The 14,169-nt window shown below is 30.1% G+C and overlaps 1 protein-coding gene across 3 annotated transcripts in view; it reads left to right on the top strand.

Annotated features, from left to right (window-relative positions):
• LOC109600751 (furin-like protease 2) overlaps positions 1 to 14,169 on the top strand; it is a 323,673-nt gene that overhangs the window by 43,222 nt on the left and 266,282 nt on the right. For 2 of the 3 annotated variants that reach the window (XM_049965263.1, XM_049965261.1), the window contains one exon: positions 10,876 to 10,908. The gene's annotated coding sequence lies outside the window, so the exon portion shown is untranslated. The remainder of the gene's footprint in view (positions 1 to 10,875; positions 10,909 to 14,169) is intronic. The other variant, XM_049965262.1, reaches the window with a different exon arrangement.

Genomic DNA, 14,169 nt, shown 5'->3' with positions numbered 1-14,169 from the left:
ATTAACAAATAGAAACAATTCTGTCAATTGAAAATACAACAAGAAAACAAGCCCTTTTATAGATAAACAAATTAGAAGAATGTAATTGCCTTCTAGCCAAATAAAAAATGTATTAATTGAGTCAGACAATATCAGTGACTCTAATGGAGGAATCGGACGAGGATTTAACAAAACTTGCATTTAACAAAAGGTACCATTGGTATCAAAAAAGAATATTCGAATAAGATTAAAGTTTGGAGAAAAAGATGTTATTTATCCTACAGAATTTTGGGGAAGTGTATTTAGCCACAGGAGGCATTTTTGTGTTGCAGTATCCGCCATATTCGCCAGATTTAGCACTAGCATACTTCTGGTTATTCCCTAAACTAAAATTGGTCATGAAAGTTGGGTTTTATGAGTCTATAAAAGAGATCCAAAGTACGGTTACACGGGTTCTAGAAAAGGTCCCAAAAAGTGAATACAATTTTGTTTTGAATAGTTTTACAGATTATTCCAACATCATTTAAATGACGAAGGAAACCGTGAAAATAAATATATAAATACTTAGCTGACTTTGTCATATAATTACTATATTTTCATCGATAATTAGTTACATTTATTTATTTACTTATGTGTAACTAAATGTAAATAAAATTGCCCTATATTTATAAAAATTATATTATTATATATAATTATCCTGTAGAATTTAGGTGTAATGTACTTTGGACTGTTGATTCTAAGTTCAGTGGTATTGGATCTGATGGTAAACAATCGTTATCCAAATAAAGTTTAAACCCTAGATATACTGTGTAAACTAAGAAACTGGATGGAGAGAACGTTGATTTTACAGAAAATTATTGGTAAATTGATGTATTGAGATATCATGATTTAGAGTAATTTGCCTACCATAATAGAAATGATATTATGTTGGTCATCGCAAAGCCCTGATCTATATCCAATAAAACATGAAATATCGATTAAAAGCCAAAAATTGTCAAATTTAGATGTTTTTTAGTTATTAATTGAAATTTAATTTTAACGGTCATAAACGAAAAAAGAGTAACCCAACCAAATATTTTAATTTTTTTATGGTAGAATAAAATATTAATTTAATTTAACTAGAAAATATTTTGATTTAAGTACAAAATGAATAATTGTGGAGAGAATACACCATGATTATTTTTAATGACAAATAATATTTTGAATGCACATAATTAGTGTACATTAACTAACAACAACTGGTAATGTGTGCTATTTTTCTGACCACCACTATATTTTTACTATAATCTTTGTATTTTTTTTTGTGTTTGGTAATTAATTACAATTTTTTACTTATTTATGAAATACCAAATGTCTTTAATCTTCTAAATTTTTGGTAAATATAGAAAAAATATTCGGGAAAATATTCAAAATGTTATTTATTGCATATATTGGTATATACATTTTGAATCTATTTTCTTTTAGGATCTTTTGTTTACCATTTATTGCATTGCATCAGAAGAGGAAGGATGATATTTATCACTTCCAGTTGGAATAGAGAGATGATAATTTAATACCTTGTATAAATAGACGCTTTAATAATGAAAACATAGATAAAATCTGAAATTCAGTATGTACGTATTACCGAAACATTCTCATTATTTCATTTGCTTTATTTGAATAACAATTCAAATTCAGGCTCTACATACTTTGTCGAATTTATATTTTATTTTTTATTTTCCAACGGAATTGTTTATTTTTCAGCTTCATACATGCCGGATTTTACTGTTTTCACTCTTTGAAAGGTGCTTGTGCTTTGTCTCGTTAATAATGGTTTTGAAAATAGTGCCACAAAACATGAAGTCTCAAAACCGTGAATATAAACAAAAAAACCCTTTGTCATATGAAATAAATCCTTAATTAAACAACATTCGCCGTGCCGCGTGTTTAGATAAGTTCTGATGTTTCCTGAAAGTAAACATATGACGTGTTCCGTTTCCGCTAAAACCGTTCACGGAGTTATCAAGAAGATTAAATGTGTTTTTATATTAGGTGCACCATGAAATATTCCTTTCGGAGAACAAAGAAGTAATTTATGTTTTGTGTTACAAGTTCGCCGTAAATCATATCGTATGGCGGCGAGGGTTTTTTCCTCACTTTTGTATATTTTAGCATAATTTTCGCGGGCCCGACGTGTTCCACACTTCTCTCCTTTTTTTTTCTATCGAATTGTTATAAATCTGCGTCACGAGCGAACGTGGAGTCCGCCGCTGGTGTGGGTCCTGCCCTCTTTCTGAATATCCGATGAATTTTTTATTATCGACTCAGCAAACCGGGTTATTTGGTGCATCCGAAGTCGTATTTCACGTTATTCTACGTACGCCGTCCCCAGTAATTTCCGAAGTTCACGGTGTGCCGCGGAATATGCAACAGTTGAATTATACATCACGTGCCCCCCCCTCGGTACCCACTGCTCTAACTGAACTTCTTTTTTTGTATTTTGATTTATCTATCTCCGATTTTACGTTTCGCAGTCGGTAATTTGTTCGACTCGGCTCTGTCTTTCTGTCCTTTTATTTCCAGATCGATGGTGTGCATTCTCCTGGGGGGCTCCTTGTGAAATTTTAATTTTCATGAATTTAATATCGGCTGCACCGAGCCCGGCTTTAATCAATAGACAGTTAGAGAAGCGGTGCAGCATAGGTATAATATTTCGGTTAATTTTGTCGCGTTATCAATAGACATTGTTACCGTCCAAGTTCAGTGGACATAATTTGCGGCCGGACAGCAGTTACGTTCGGACCGGCTGATTGTACAGTTTTGCTGCATTTGCTATTGTACTAATTTGTCACCTAATAACAACAATGGCTTTATCTGTATTCATAGCGGGGCCACGCTGTGTGATACACATGTAAATCATCCGGATCCGTAAACATTTGTAAGGTTCGATTGACGTGTTTGAATCGTTGGCCAAGTGAACTTTGAATAATCGGATCGAAATACTTTGTTCAGTTTGGCACAATCAACGCCACGTGATCGGAAACCGGCATTTTTCATGGTGTTTTCTGAACAACTCATTGTTAACTTAATTAGGTAAATTATGCACAGGTTTGATTTGCAGGTGTGCAGAAAAAATTGTTTGTTATATATATTTTTATTTATATACATCGTATGTTAGTCGTTGTGATGGTGTGTTGGTTTCTTCATCAATATCAACGATGTATTATTAAAAACTATGATAACATCTAATCACTTCCCAAATATGTATGGAGTGTACTAAATTGACAGAGACATTAGACAGAAAAAACTTTACATATGAGTGTTAAGCTCAACTGAAACGGTGAGTACCGAAACCGAATTATATCTCTGACCATTTTTTGACAAATACAAAAAAACTGACTTTGGTCTAAAAAAGTGTGAAACATTTTTATTGATTTTCTAAAAATTTTGTAATAATAAACTCTTTTAAACTCTTTTAAAAATTGGAAAAAAAGTAAATAACATTTACAAAATATTTATTTCTAGTGGATATCAAAATTCTTTAAAATGTGTGAAAGAAATTAGGGTTTTGTGTGAAACTATGAAAAATATTTATTTCTGTTTTTTAGATGACAATATTTAATATCTCGAAACATATTACAAATTGTACATTTTTGAAAATTTAGACTTTTTCGACATTTTAAATCAAATTTTATTAAAAAAAAATTATAAAAAAAATCTCTGAATTTTAAGGAGACAAATTTTTCTTTAAATAAATAGCTTATATTACGTAAAAAATGTTTGAATAAAGTTTTTAAAATTCTTTAAAAATAAATAAACAAATAATCAAACTAAATAAGAAATATACTCAGCCAAAAGTCAGACCTGGAAATACTTGTAACAGTCCAAGAAATCCAATTTGAAACACCTTGTTAATGCTTTTAGAATATGTAGTATGTACTACCAATGTTAGTCATTATTTTTTTAAAAAATCGAATAAACGTTTCAAATCCCTCCCAACACATGTGAAAACTATTACTTTTAAAACACATATTCTAGAATTATCTTCAAGAAATTTATTATTTAACAATTTTGACTAATAAAATATTCCTCTTCAGAAATAATGTTCTTTTGGTGCTTAAGTTATTAAAAGGCACTTCTTTGCTAAGTTATTTATACTAAAATCTGACAGTAGGGAAACTAGTCGGGTTTTAAAATAAATAATTTAACCTTTAAGTGCATTTAATAATCAGTCACAAAAATAATATTCATGAAAAATGAATTACTATTCTAAAAATGCATATTCTTGTCATAAAATCACTAGGAGCTGGTTTAAAAAATTTAATATAATTTTCCGTGTAAAAAAGTTTTCAGATTAATTGTCCAAAGAATTTGTATATGAAATTTTGTCTTTTAATTTTCAAATGTGAAGAAATATTAAGATTATTAACGTTTAAAATTAATTAGGGACATATTATTTCTTAATATTCTGTATTTTTTGTTTTTTAATTTTGAAAATAAGAAATGATTATTTTTTTTTGTTGTAGCAGTTGTATTTTTGATTAAGTATAATTTCTTTTAAATTTGTATGAATAAATAAAAATTATTTCTTTTTTCTGATTTTGTTATCAATTCCAATAGCAGTAATAATATTGAATAATTAAAAGTGTATTATTTGTTAAATTTATTATTTATGTTAGTATATTTTGTGTCATTATCAATAAATTATTAAGTAATCTTTTTTTTGATTATTATAAATAAAAAAAATATTATTTTGATTTTGATCTCTAGTGGCAATAATAAATAATAATAAATGTGTTGTTTGGTAAAATTATTATGTAAATCAACATTTTCTGTTGTTAATAATTAAGAATTTTTTTATTTTTATCTCTTTCAGTTTTTAGTTTTGCTTTCTTTTAAATAGTTTGTGTTTTCCTTCTTATAGTAGTTTGATTAATGAAGTATTTAAAAAAAAAGTTTATTGTTGGTAAATTTATTAAATCAAAATTTTTTGTCATTGACAATAAGATTATTATATTTTATTTGCTGCGGATCATCCTAAAATTTTATCCGGGATCAACTAACTGTAAAGCAGTCTGTATAACGTAATTTTGATAATGGATCAACCTTTTGTTCCTATTTGGTATTCAATCGGGACGAGTTGATATAAAATTTTACGACAATAGTGTATGTTTTGGTCTCCCGAATCGAGAAGGAGCTTCAACAAATAACGCATTGCCATCCTCCAACGCACTATGCTTCGAAATTCAAAAAGAGCCAATTTATCGTTCCATTTACAATTATTATTTATTTATAAATCTGTATATTTGTAAATCAAAGTTTCGTTTGATCAGCTCATAAAATCTGTGCGTAAAATTTGACAAGACGTCGCGTCTATATATTGAGGAATTGAAACCTAAAAATTTGGTCTCGTCGCAATGTAGGAGGTCCTGAAGCGTGGTGACGTTGGGGTTACGCGTATGTAGCCACTTTTCCGCCTGGCACTCAGATCCTATCAATCAAGATGCTTCAGATAGATTGCTTTGTGCGAAGACTGGAAAGTCTTGCCGTATAAGGCCGCAATAGACGGAACCTGTTATTCAATAAACCAATCGTAAAGGGTAATAATCCGTGGCACCCATGCGAAATTTAAATCACTTTCCTCCCCCGGTCGCACGCAGATTTATGCATTCCGTGAGATTGGCAATTTGATGAGAGTGAGTGAGGGGGGCGGGGGCACGGTACTCGATGAGGCTTCAAATATTTTGATAATTCCGTATGACGGACGGATCATTTGATGCACGATGGAATTCCTGCTCTGTTCACCACCCTAATTCGTTTGCCTACGTTGGCTTGTGAATGCGAGGAACCTGGAAACAGATGTTTACATGTACACGGTCCGAATTGATCGAGCACGACCAATTATAACATCGTTTATATTTGAACTGAAAAATCGGCAAAATTTACAATTAAAAGTGAACCGTGCGTGTGCGTTTGGCAAAACGTGATAATTAGTAATTTGCAAATTGTGAAATACTGCTAGTTAGCTTTATTAAAAGCATTTGGGATTCTGATTTAATAATATGTATTTTTTTTTTTGTTGAAAATAAACATGAAGTTGCCTTGTTAAATTTTTACAAATTGTGAGAAGTTTATATTTTGTTGTGATATTAGTACTATCAACTTACAACATACGTTATGTTTTATATATTATATACTGTCAAATAATTAATTATTGTGACACGTCATCAAAATAAGATATAACATTGAAAAATATATTTTTTATTTTTTCATAAATATTGCCAAAAGTTTATATTTGAGGCAGATTAGGTTGAAGATGTATTATGTAAAAAAATATTTTAGAAATTTACTTTAACTAATTTATTTAATTAATGTTATGTTAGTTTTTTTCCTTGATGCCATCCCCAAGACTGTCGCTGTAAAATGTCAATGAAACAGTGTAAAAAATACATAAAAATATAATTTTTGATTCATGGTTGAATATTCTACAAACAGCAAACAGTTGTAATTAAAAATGAACTGTGCTAGTGCCTTTGGTAAACCAACATTATGCTGTTTAATTTTTCAAAAGTATTTGGGAGTAATAGTAATTTATGAGTTGAAAATTAGTATAAAACTATTTGGAATTATTTTTGTCAAATTGTACTTAAATACAAATTTACCTTAATCGACTTGCTAATTTATTCAATTAATGATATTATGTTAAGTTTTTTTCTTAATGTTATCGCTAGGACTCATTAAAATACGATCAAATGTTAATGTTACTATGATAAAGCCTATGTAAATTGTCAACGAAACAGTGTAAAATATATATAAAAATACCATAATTTTTGATTCATTAGTAACTAAATATATTACAAATCGATAAATTTGCTGAATTTTGAACAAAAGTTCTTTTTTAAAGAAAGATCTTTAAAAAAAGTAATATATTTAGCTTAATCAACTTGATAATTTATTCAATTAATTATATTAGTTTTTTTAATGTCATTCCTTATTATAATACGTTAAAATGTTAATTTTACTATGTAAAATGTCAACGGAACTACAAAATGTATAAAAATACCACATTTCTTGATTTATGATTGAGTGAATGTTTTACAGAAATTTCAAACTTATTAAAGTTTGATGCCATCATCGCCAATAGAATAATGACCTCGAGGGTGCGGTGATTAATTAAATCTGCGGATAAAATCGTGAGGGGAAAATTTGTAGCAAATTAAGTTTGGTGTTTAAGATGTCTTCAGTTTGTATTTAAAATTATATTAACCATTAATTTTCGTCACAACAACCTTTAAATTTTTAATTGAAAAAAACCCAATCGATAGAAAACCTCACCAAGAACTTGTTATTTGTTTTCGATATTAAATAATGTGAGCATAATGAATAAATAATTGCACCGTCACTGAAATTAACTTCTCGCGTGTAACAAGGACACAAGCTGTGTCACATGCAGTGGCAAAAAAAAGTTTTAATAATGTAAACAATCGGAAATGCGTGCCAGGAGGCGGGTTGATTTGTACGTATCCTGTAAACTTAATACGGAGCATTCTGTCACAATGGAACCGGAAGTTGGCAAGTGATAAAGACTTCATCCCTTGCCGCCGTTAGGCAGCTGTCACTGCAATTAGCAGCTACTTTGTACGCGCACATACGCAAATTTGATGAACCCACGTCCGTCTCGGCCTTCATAACCATGCCAAATTGCCAGTAAATGTCTAATAGGGTTTTCAAGTCCTGTGGATGTCGATAACATCAGTTACTGATTTTAGTAGCTTGCGGCTCGTACTTAGTCATAAAACGTTCATGGAGTGAATGGAGATTAACAATGTACTTTTGTATTCAGGTTAATTTTGATTTAATCTTCAATGCTAAGAGTAAGGAGAATCTTCCTAATAATCTTTGGTGTTGGTAACTGAAGTAATTTTAAATATTTGATGAACACTCTCCTCTAGTTGCCATCAAATGATAATTATCACCATAATATCATAAACCGTGGACATCGAAGACATCAGTAATTAACGTGAAAGTAAAAAGTAAAAATTCCTACACCAATAACTTTAATCATTCAACATTAATCATGAACGAATATACAAGTGAAATGAGATTTTTTTTTTAAAAGTAAATTTTCAATTTTATTTTGTTCTAGCAGCTTCGTAGTTCATTGTCCTGTAAATTGAAGAAATAAAATAATAACTAATTGTTCACAATATTAGGAATACATTGTGATTGTACCGCTTAGAGTTGTTGCTAAGGCCACATTGTATAACAGTTTAATAAATCGAAAACCCTTCTCTTTTGGAAAGGGTCGTTAACACCTTTTTGGTTGGTCAGTCAAGTGCTGAAATGTTTTGTGAATGTCTGCCAATCTACAATCCCACAAAACTCACTGTTCAACATCTAATTATTTTTGATTTTTTTTGTCGACCAAAATATTTAAAACATCCGGAATATTCCGGCTCAACGAATAGAAAGAAACATTTCTAAAGTTGACAAATAATTATGAACTGCACACAAGGTTAAGATTGTTTAACAAAAACAAAACGGGTACAAATAAATCTAAGCAGAGTCGCAGATACTTTGAGGCCACAATAAAATCAACTGAACAAAATTTACGAACGCTTTTCCATTAACCCGCGTAACGCAGACGAAGATGCACTTAAGAAAACAACCACGCTGTCTATTAAAATTGCAGGGCGCTGCAAGAAAATTAAAATAAGACGTTTTCCTTGAAACAATCTGGACTATAAGGCGACTGAAGTTGGAATTATTAACGTTCATACGAAATGTACAGGATAAAATTACGGAATTATTTAAATTAAATGACTCCAGTATGGGTTCGAATTTATTAAATTTTATGGAGATGTGCGTTTCAGGTGAACTAAAGTGGATGAAATTTAATTATCGCATCTAGTTTATTGTTAACTTAACGCCTGGGGGTAACGTTAAATTGATTTTTAAGAAATATTTGTCCTTAGACGATATTAATTTTGCTCTGGATTAATTTTCAGTTTATCTAAAGAACAATAAAATACATACAATAATGTTTGAGCGTTAAAATTTAATAGTAAAGGTCTTGATAATCAAAAACATTTCCTTGAAACACTTAATATAATTGCAAGATATTTATTTACTAAAAGTCCTCATTAGTGAAGCAAATATACTGCCTATAAGGAAAAACGCAACACCCAGGACGTGTTCAGTTATTTTTATAAAATTTGATATACGAGTAGGAACCTATTGAAATAAGAAATGATTAAATAAAGTCAATAGGGAAACGTATTGTCGGTTTTTTGTTTTTTAATTTTCTTAAAGTACTGCGAGGAAGCCTGTATTTAGCTTTATTTAATAATTTATAGTAGTCGTTTAACATGCCGTGTCTTTTGAATAGAAATATGAGTATTGTGATGCGATGTTGGCAATCATCGAGTGAAGAGAACAGAAGAGATGGAGCAAGAGGTTCCGGAAGACCCCTGAAGTACATGATGAATTCAACGAGGATGATTGCTGTTGTATTTTTTGGCGTTGAAGGTATTCGAAGTTTTTATCTCCGTATAAGTTCTGTTGACCTACGGAGTTATCGCTCCTTTTTGGTCTTCCCTCTAACTGCAAACCATAGGCGCCAATTTAGTGGAACGTCAATGGTGAGATGAGGAAGTGGAATTATATTGTATATAGTAATCAATCACGATTTTGCTTGGTCATGCGTTAGGCTATGGGGAGATAGATGTGACCCTCAGTTTGCTTTGAAGAAGCATGTTCAAAACACTATGGGTTTTTGGATATGGGGTGCTATTAGTTATGGTAACAGGTTACCTTTTGTTTTCATTAAAAGCATTATGACGATATGTGGAAGACGTTTTAGAGAGTTATTTTCTTCCCTACATAAGAATAGATCTCGAACTAATTTTAGAGCAAGATAATGCATGTCCACGTATTGCCAGGAATACATTAAAGTTTCCCATGTGAATTTACTGCCTTGGCAATCTCCATCTCCAGACCTTTCCCCAATCGAACATGTGTAATTAATTAAAACGTCAGATTCAGTTAGCCTAGTATAAGATACCACAAGAAAATATCGATAATCGCATTAGATCGATGCCACTAAGCGTCGATTAGAGTATTAATCAAAGAGGAGGTTCAACCTAGCTTCTGACATTTTATGCTTTAAGATTTGTTTAATTTTTTAGTCAATTATTATTTTGTAAACAAAATATTGGAATAAATCAATTATATATAGGTGTTGTGTCTTTTTTGAACGTAGTATAATTTAATGATATACCATAAATATAAAAATGAGTTCTGTGTTTTAGGTGAACAAAAGCGGCTGAAATTTAATTAATCAATCTATTTCATTATTACTAAACATTGAGAGAAACAGTTAGTTATTTTTAAAAAATATAGTTTGTTGATGACATTAATTTTGCTTAGGATCATTTTCCATTTTATATAAAATACAATAAAATTTATAATTTGTTTATGTATTTTGCTTTGTTTGTATTTGTATTAAAATTTATTACTTGAGGATTTCTCAATTAAGAACGTTTCCTTGGTATTGATACTCTTGAAATCACGGCTAATACATTTAAGTGCATAACACAAACGTTGCATTAATTGTAAGATATTTACTAAAGTCCTCGATGGCGAAGCAAATAAGTTAATGATATGAAGTGTTTAAGCAAACACGTAGTTAAATCGTGCTTATAACTTGGTTGTTATAATTCTAATATTTTAAATCAAATATTTGCACATTTGAGACGACTTTCTCAAGTTCCGATTCTAAAACTAAAATACTCGACGTAAACTTAAATCATATTTGCACACTTAACTCAACGGTTCATGCCACGACAGTTTTCAATTGGTCTTTAATAGTGTCTAATTTCACGTTAATAATACTTCTAATAATTAATTTTGTTTCAGATAGTTTTGGTCCTTCTTCACATTTCTGATAAGGTGAGTTAATTCAAGTAGGGCAAATAAATAATAAAGTGACACCAACAATTTCCACGAACGATTCGACCATGTTCTAGTTCACACGAACCATTGCATCGTACTTGGAATTAGCTTAAGCCCTGGGGTGTAATTTGACCCTTTTAGGCCAAAGTTACTTTACATTTCGGAGATAAGGGAAGTGAGTGTCCTGAAAGAAATGTAAAATGTTTATCGTTTAATTAAATTTACTGTGCCGACGATAATTAACGCCGCCGTTATATGCCAATGTATATCCAGAAATATTAATATTTCGTATTTGCTATTGTCGCTTATAATTGCATTAAATTTATATTCAATGACACATGTATTGCAATAAAATTTGAGACTGAATGCCAATTATATAAGGAAACTTCGGCACGATAATTAATATTAATGATCATGATTAATTGTTTAGTGACATTTGTTTGTTTCATTATAAGTTTTATATAAATAAATTATTTTGTATTACGAGTAAAATATAATTTGTTGTTATTTTGTAAAAATATTGCCATTATAAATTGAATATTTATTTGAAGTTAATTAAAATGTAACACATTGTCAATAGAGTAAAATAATTTGCATAACATTACTGAACATATTTTATACTGCATTGTTGTTACACTAAAACAAGGTATTTAACATAAAATTTGTATGGAACCAAATTATGTTTTAATTAGTTCGCAAAAAATAGATAAATCAATGAGAAGTGCAATTAATTGATTTAAAATTCAATTATACAAGTATCCAGCAGCATCAAATGTAATAGCTATGTTGTTTTACGCAGTTTACAAATTGTTCATTGCATTGTTACTGCAAACATTTTTTTTTACAGAAGAATAGTTGTAATTAATTGTGTTATGCAATATTCATGGTTATTTTTTATAGATGTAAAGTAATGTATTCCAATTATAAATTCAGATTTAATAGTAAAATTGTTGATACCGAAATTGGATATGTTAAGTATAAAATAATATTATATATTCATAAATATAAATCGTAAATATTACGATTTTAAAGTTTAATGAGTTTGCACTTTGCTTATTCCTCTTTGGTTTGAATGTTTGAAGTCGTGAGTCAATATAAAATTTCCTTTACTATTTATTTTAATTGCATAATAATTTAATGCGCCTTTAAAAGTATATGAAAAATAATATTTGGTCTTCCCAGATTAAAGAAGTTTAATTTAAAATTTTCTTACTGCTTGGCAAAGATCTGCATATTCTCATTTCCCCAAGTCGTTTCTGTGGAAATTACTTAGTATGAATAACGGTATTAACGAATTATATTATCGCGTCGAGACAGAAAAAAAATACGCCAAATTTTTCCGTAATAAATAAGCTTTCTCAATTTATTTGGATAATTCGATAATGGAGTTCCACGCTTTTAGAATAATTAGGAAATCATTTCTTGAAATGTCTTCGTCTCGATTTATTACATTATTTCGGTTATTAAATTAGAAAAATATATATTAATGGTCTAGTAATATTTTACCCTTAGTTGACTTCCTAATGTTGAAGTGCCTTTATTAAATCATAAACTTCGGTTGATATTTTCTCGAATATTATTTGCAATTAAATTTAAATGTCATTTAACTAGAATCTTAAGCGGATCCCCGAGCTCCAATTGATGCCGAAGTCCACTTGAAAACGCAATACAAAATTAAAATGCCCTTTTCATTTTCGCTACAGATTTCAGTTGAGTCTTGCCTAAGCGATCTCGCGAAATTTAACTTCCCCAAAGTTACATAAATAAAGCTGTCTTCGCTCCTAAATAGAGTTAAATTGGTGAAGTCTCCGCGACGTAATATTATTATGACTAAAGACGGTATAACAGAAAGGCAATTACAGCAGACTGGGAGTTTTTAAGCTACTTTTATTTTTTAGCGAAAACATTTTGAGTTATATTATTTTTAAAGCTCACCAGCATCGACCTGCGAATAAAAGAATTATTAGTCTTAAATATGCATTTTATTTTCTAGTACAAATCTCTTGTACGAACAAAATAGTTAATAAAATTTAAACGATTTCGTACCTGATATTCTAGCCAGTCCCAACAAAATCGCCATTTATTTTGGGCCACATAAAAGCGACACCTTTTTACATCGTCCCATTTTCAGCAAACACGTTACTGAATAAAATCTAATAATCTTGATTTACCGCCGAAAAACTGCAACGAGAAGAATAAAATTTGAAAATGAAAAATTAGCGACGATCGTCGAAAGAATTTTGTAAAATTAAAGTCGCAATCGGGAGAGCTTGCCATTTTTATCGCGTTTCTGCTTTTTTCTACCCTGTTTCAGTTATATCACGTTAATATTTGTCATCCGAAGCCTGCTCGCAATTTGTAAGGATTAGAGGAATTCCTGGAACATATAAAGGAAAACCCGTCTAATTACTAATTGGGTTTTTTATTGGTCACGACAGTTTACAGTTTCTTATTGCCCTTGTAAAATAAACTTCTCTCTTTTTATACTAAAAGTTTGAAAATATGTAGAGGAAAATATCATGTCAGAATGGCCAAATTATTAGTGAATATATTGTCGGCCATAAAATGCGTAAATCAATACAGATTTATAACATTTCCATAAGAGATTTTGTCAAAGAAAAAGTTTACGAATAATTCATGATCCTATATTTAACACTGTCGAGAGGTTTTCAGGAAAAGAAATGGGATAACTTATTTATTTTGATGTATTTTATTTATAGCCACCGTCTTCTTCCTAAACGCATTATCTCCCTTACAGGTTTTCCTCCTTTCTTCATGTCGCCTTTGTTACTAAATATATTTGAAAATGCAACAATTAATTTATATACCGAATTTACTTAATGTACTATTTAATTTTATGTATTTATTTAAATAATTTGTTGATCTAAATTAATAAATATTGATTATTTATCTAACAATAATGATTTTTGTATTTATATGTTTTACTGCCGAATATTTTAGCGCATTCACCATATTTGAAACTCAAATTAAATATTCAATGTAATCACTTCCGTCACAGTGCATTAAATCATTGAATATTGCACATGGCAATATCTGGCAAGGTCTTTCGATTAACCTCGGCAATTTCTGACGTCGTGAGATACGCACCCCCGCAATTACTCGCGATAAGGACGAACCGAACATAAAAATATTTATGTGAGCGCAATAAAAACGCGACGATAGGCTGCGTTTTATAGAAACATCGACGTTTCGCGCTTTTATGGCGTTACCCTCTTTAATCCACCCAGTCGAGTTAAT

This window comes from Aethina tumida, chromosome 3 (assembly GCF_024364675.1).
Source record: "Aethina tumida isolate Nest 87 chromosome 3, icAetTumi1.1, whole genome shotgun sequence".
Classification (NCBI taxonomy): Eukaryota; Metazoa; Arthropoda; class Insecta; order Coleoptera; family Nitidulidae; genus Aethina; species Aethina tumida.
The sequence above is the reverse complement of the archived record's forward strand: the minus strand, read 5'-3'. Positions and strand labels throughout refer to the sequence as shown.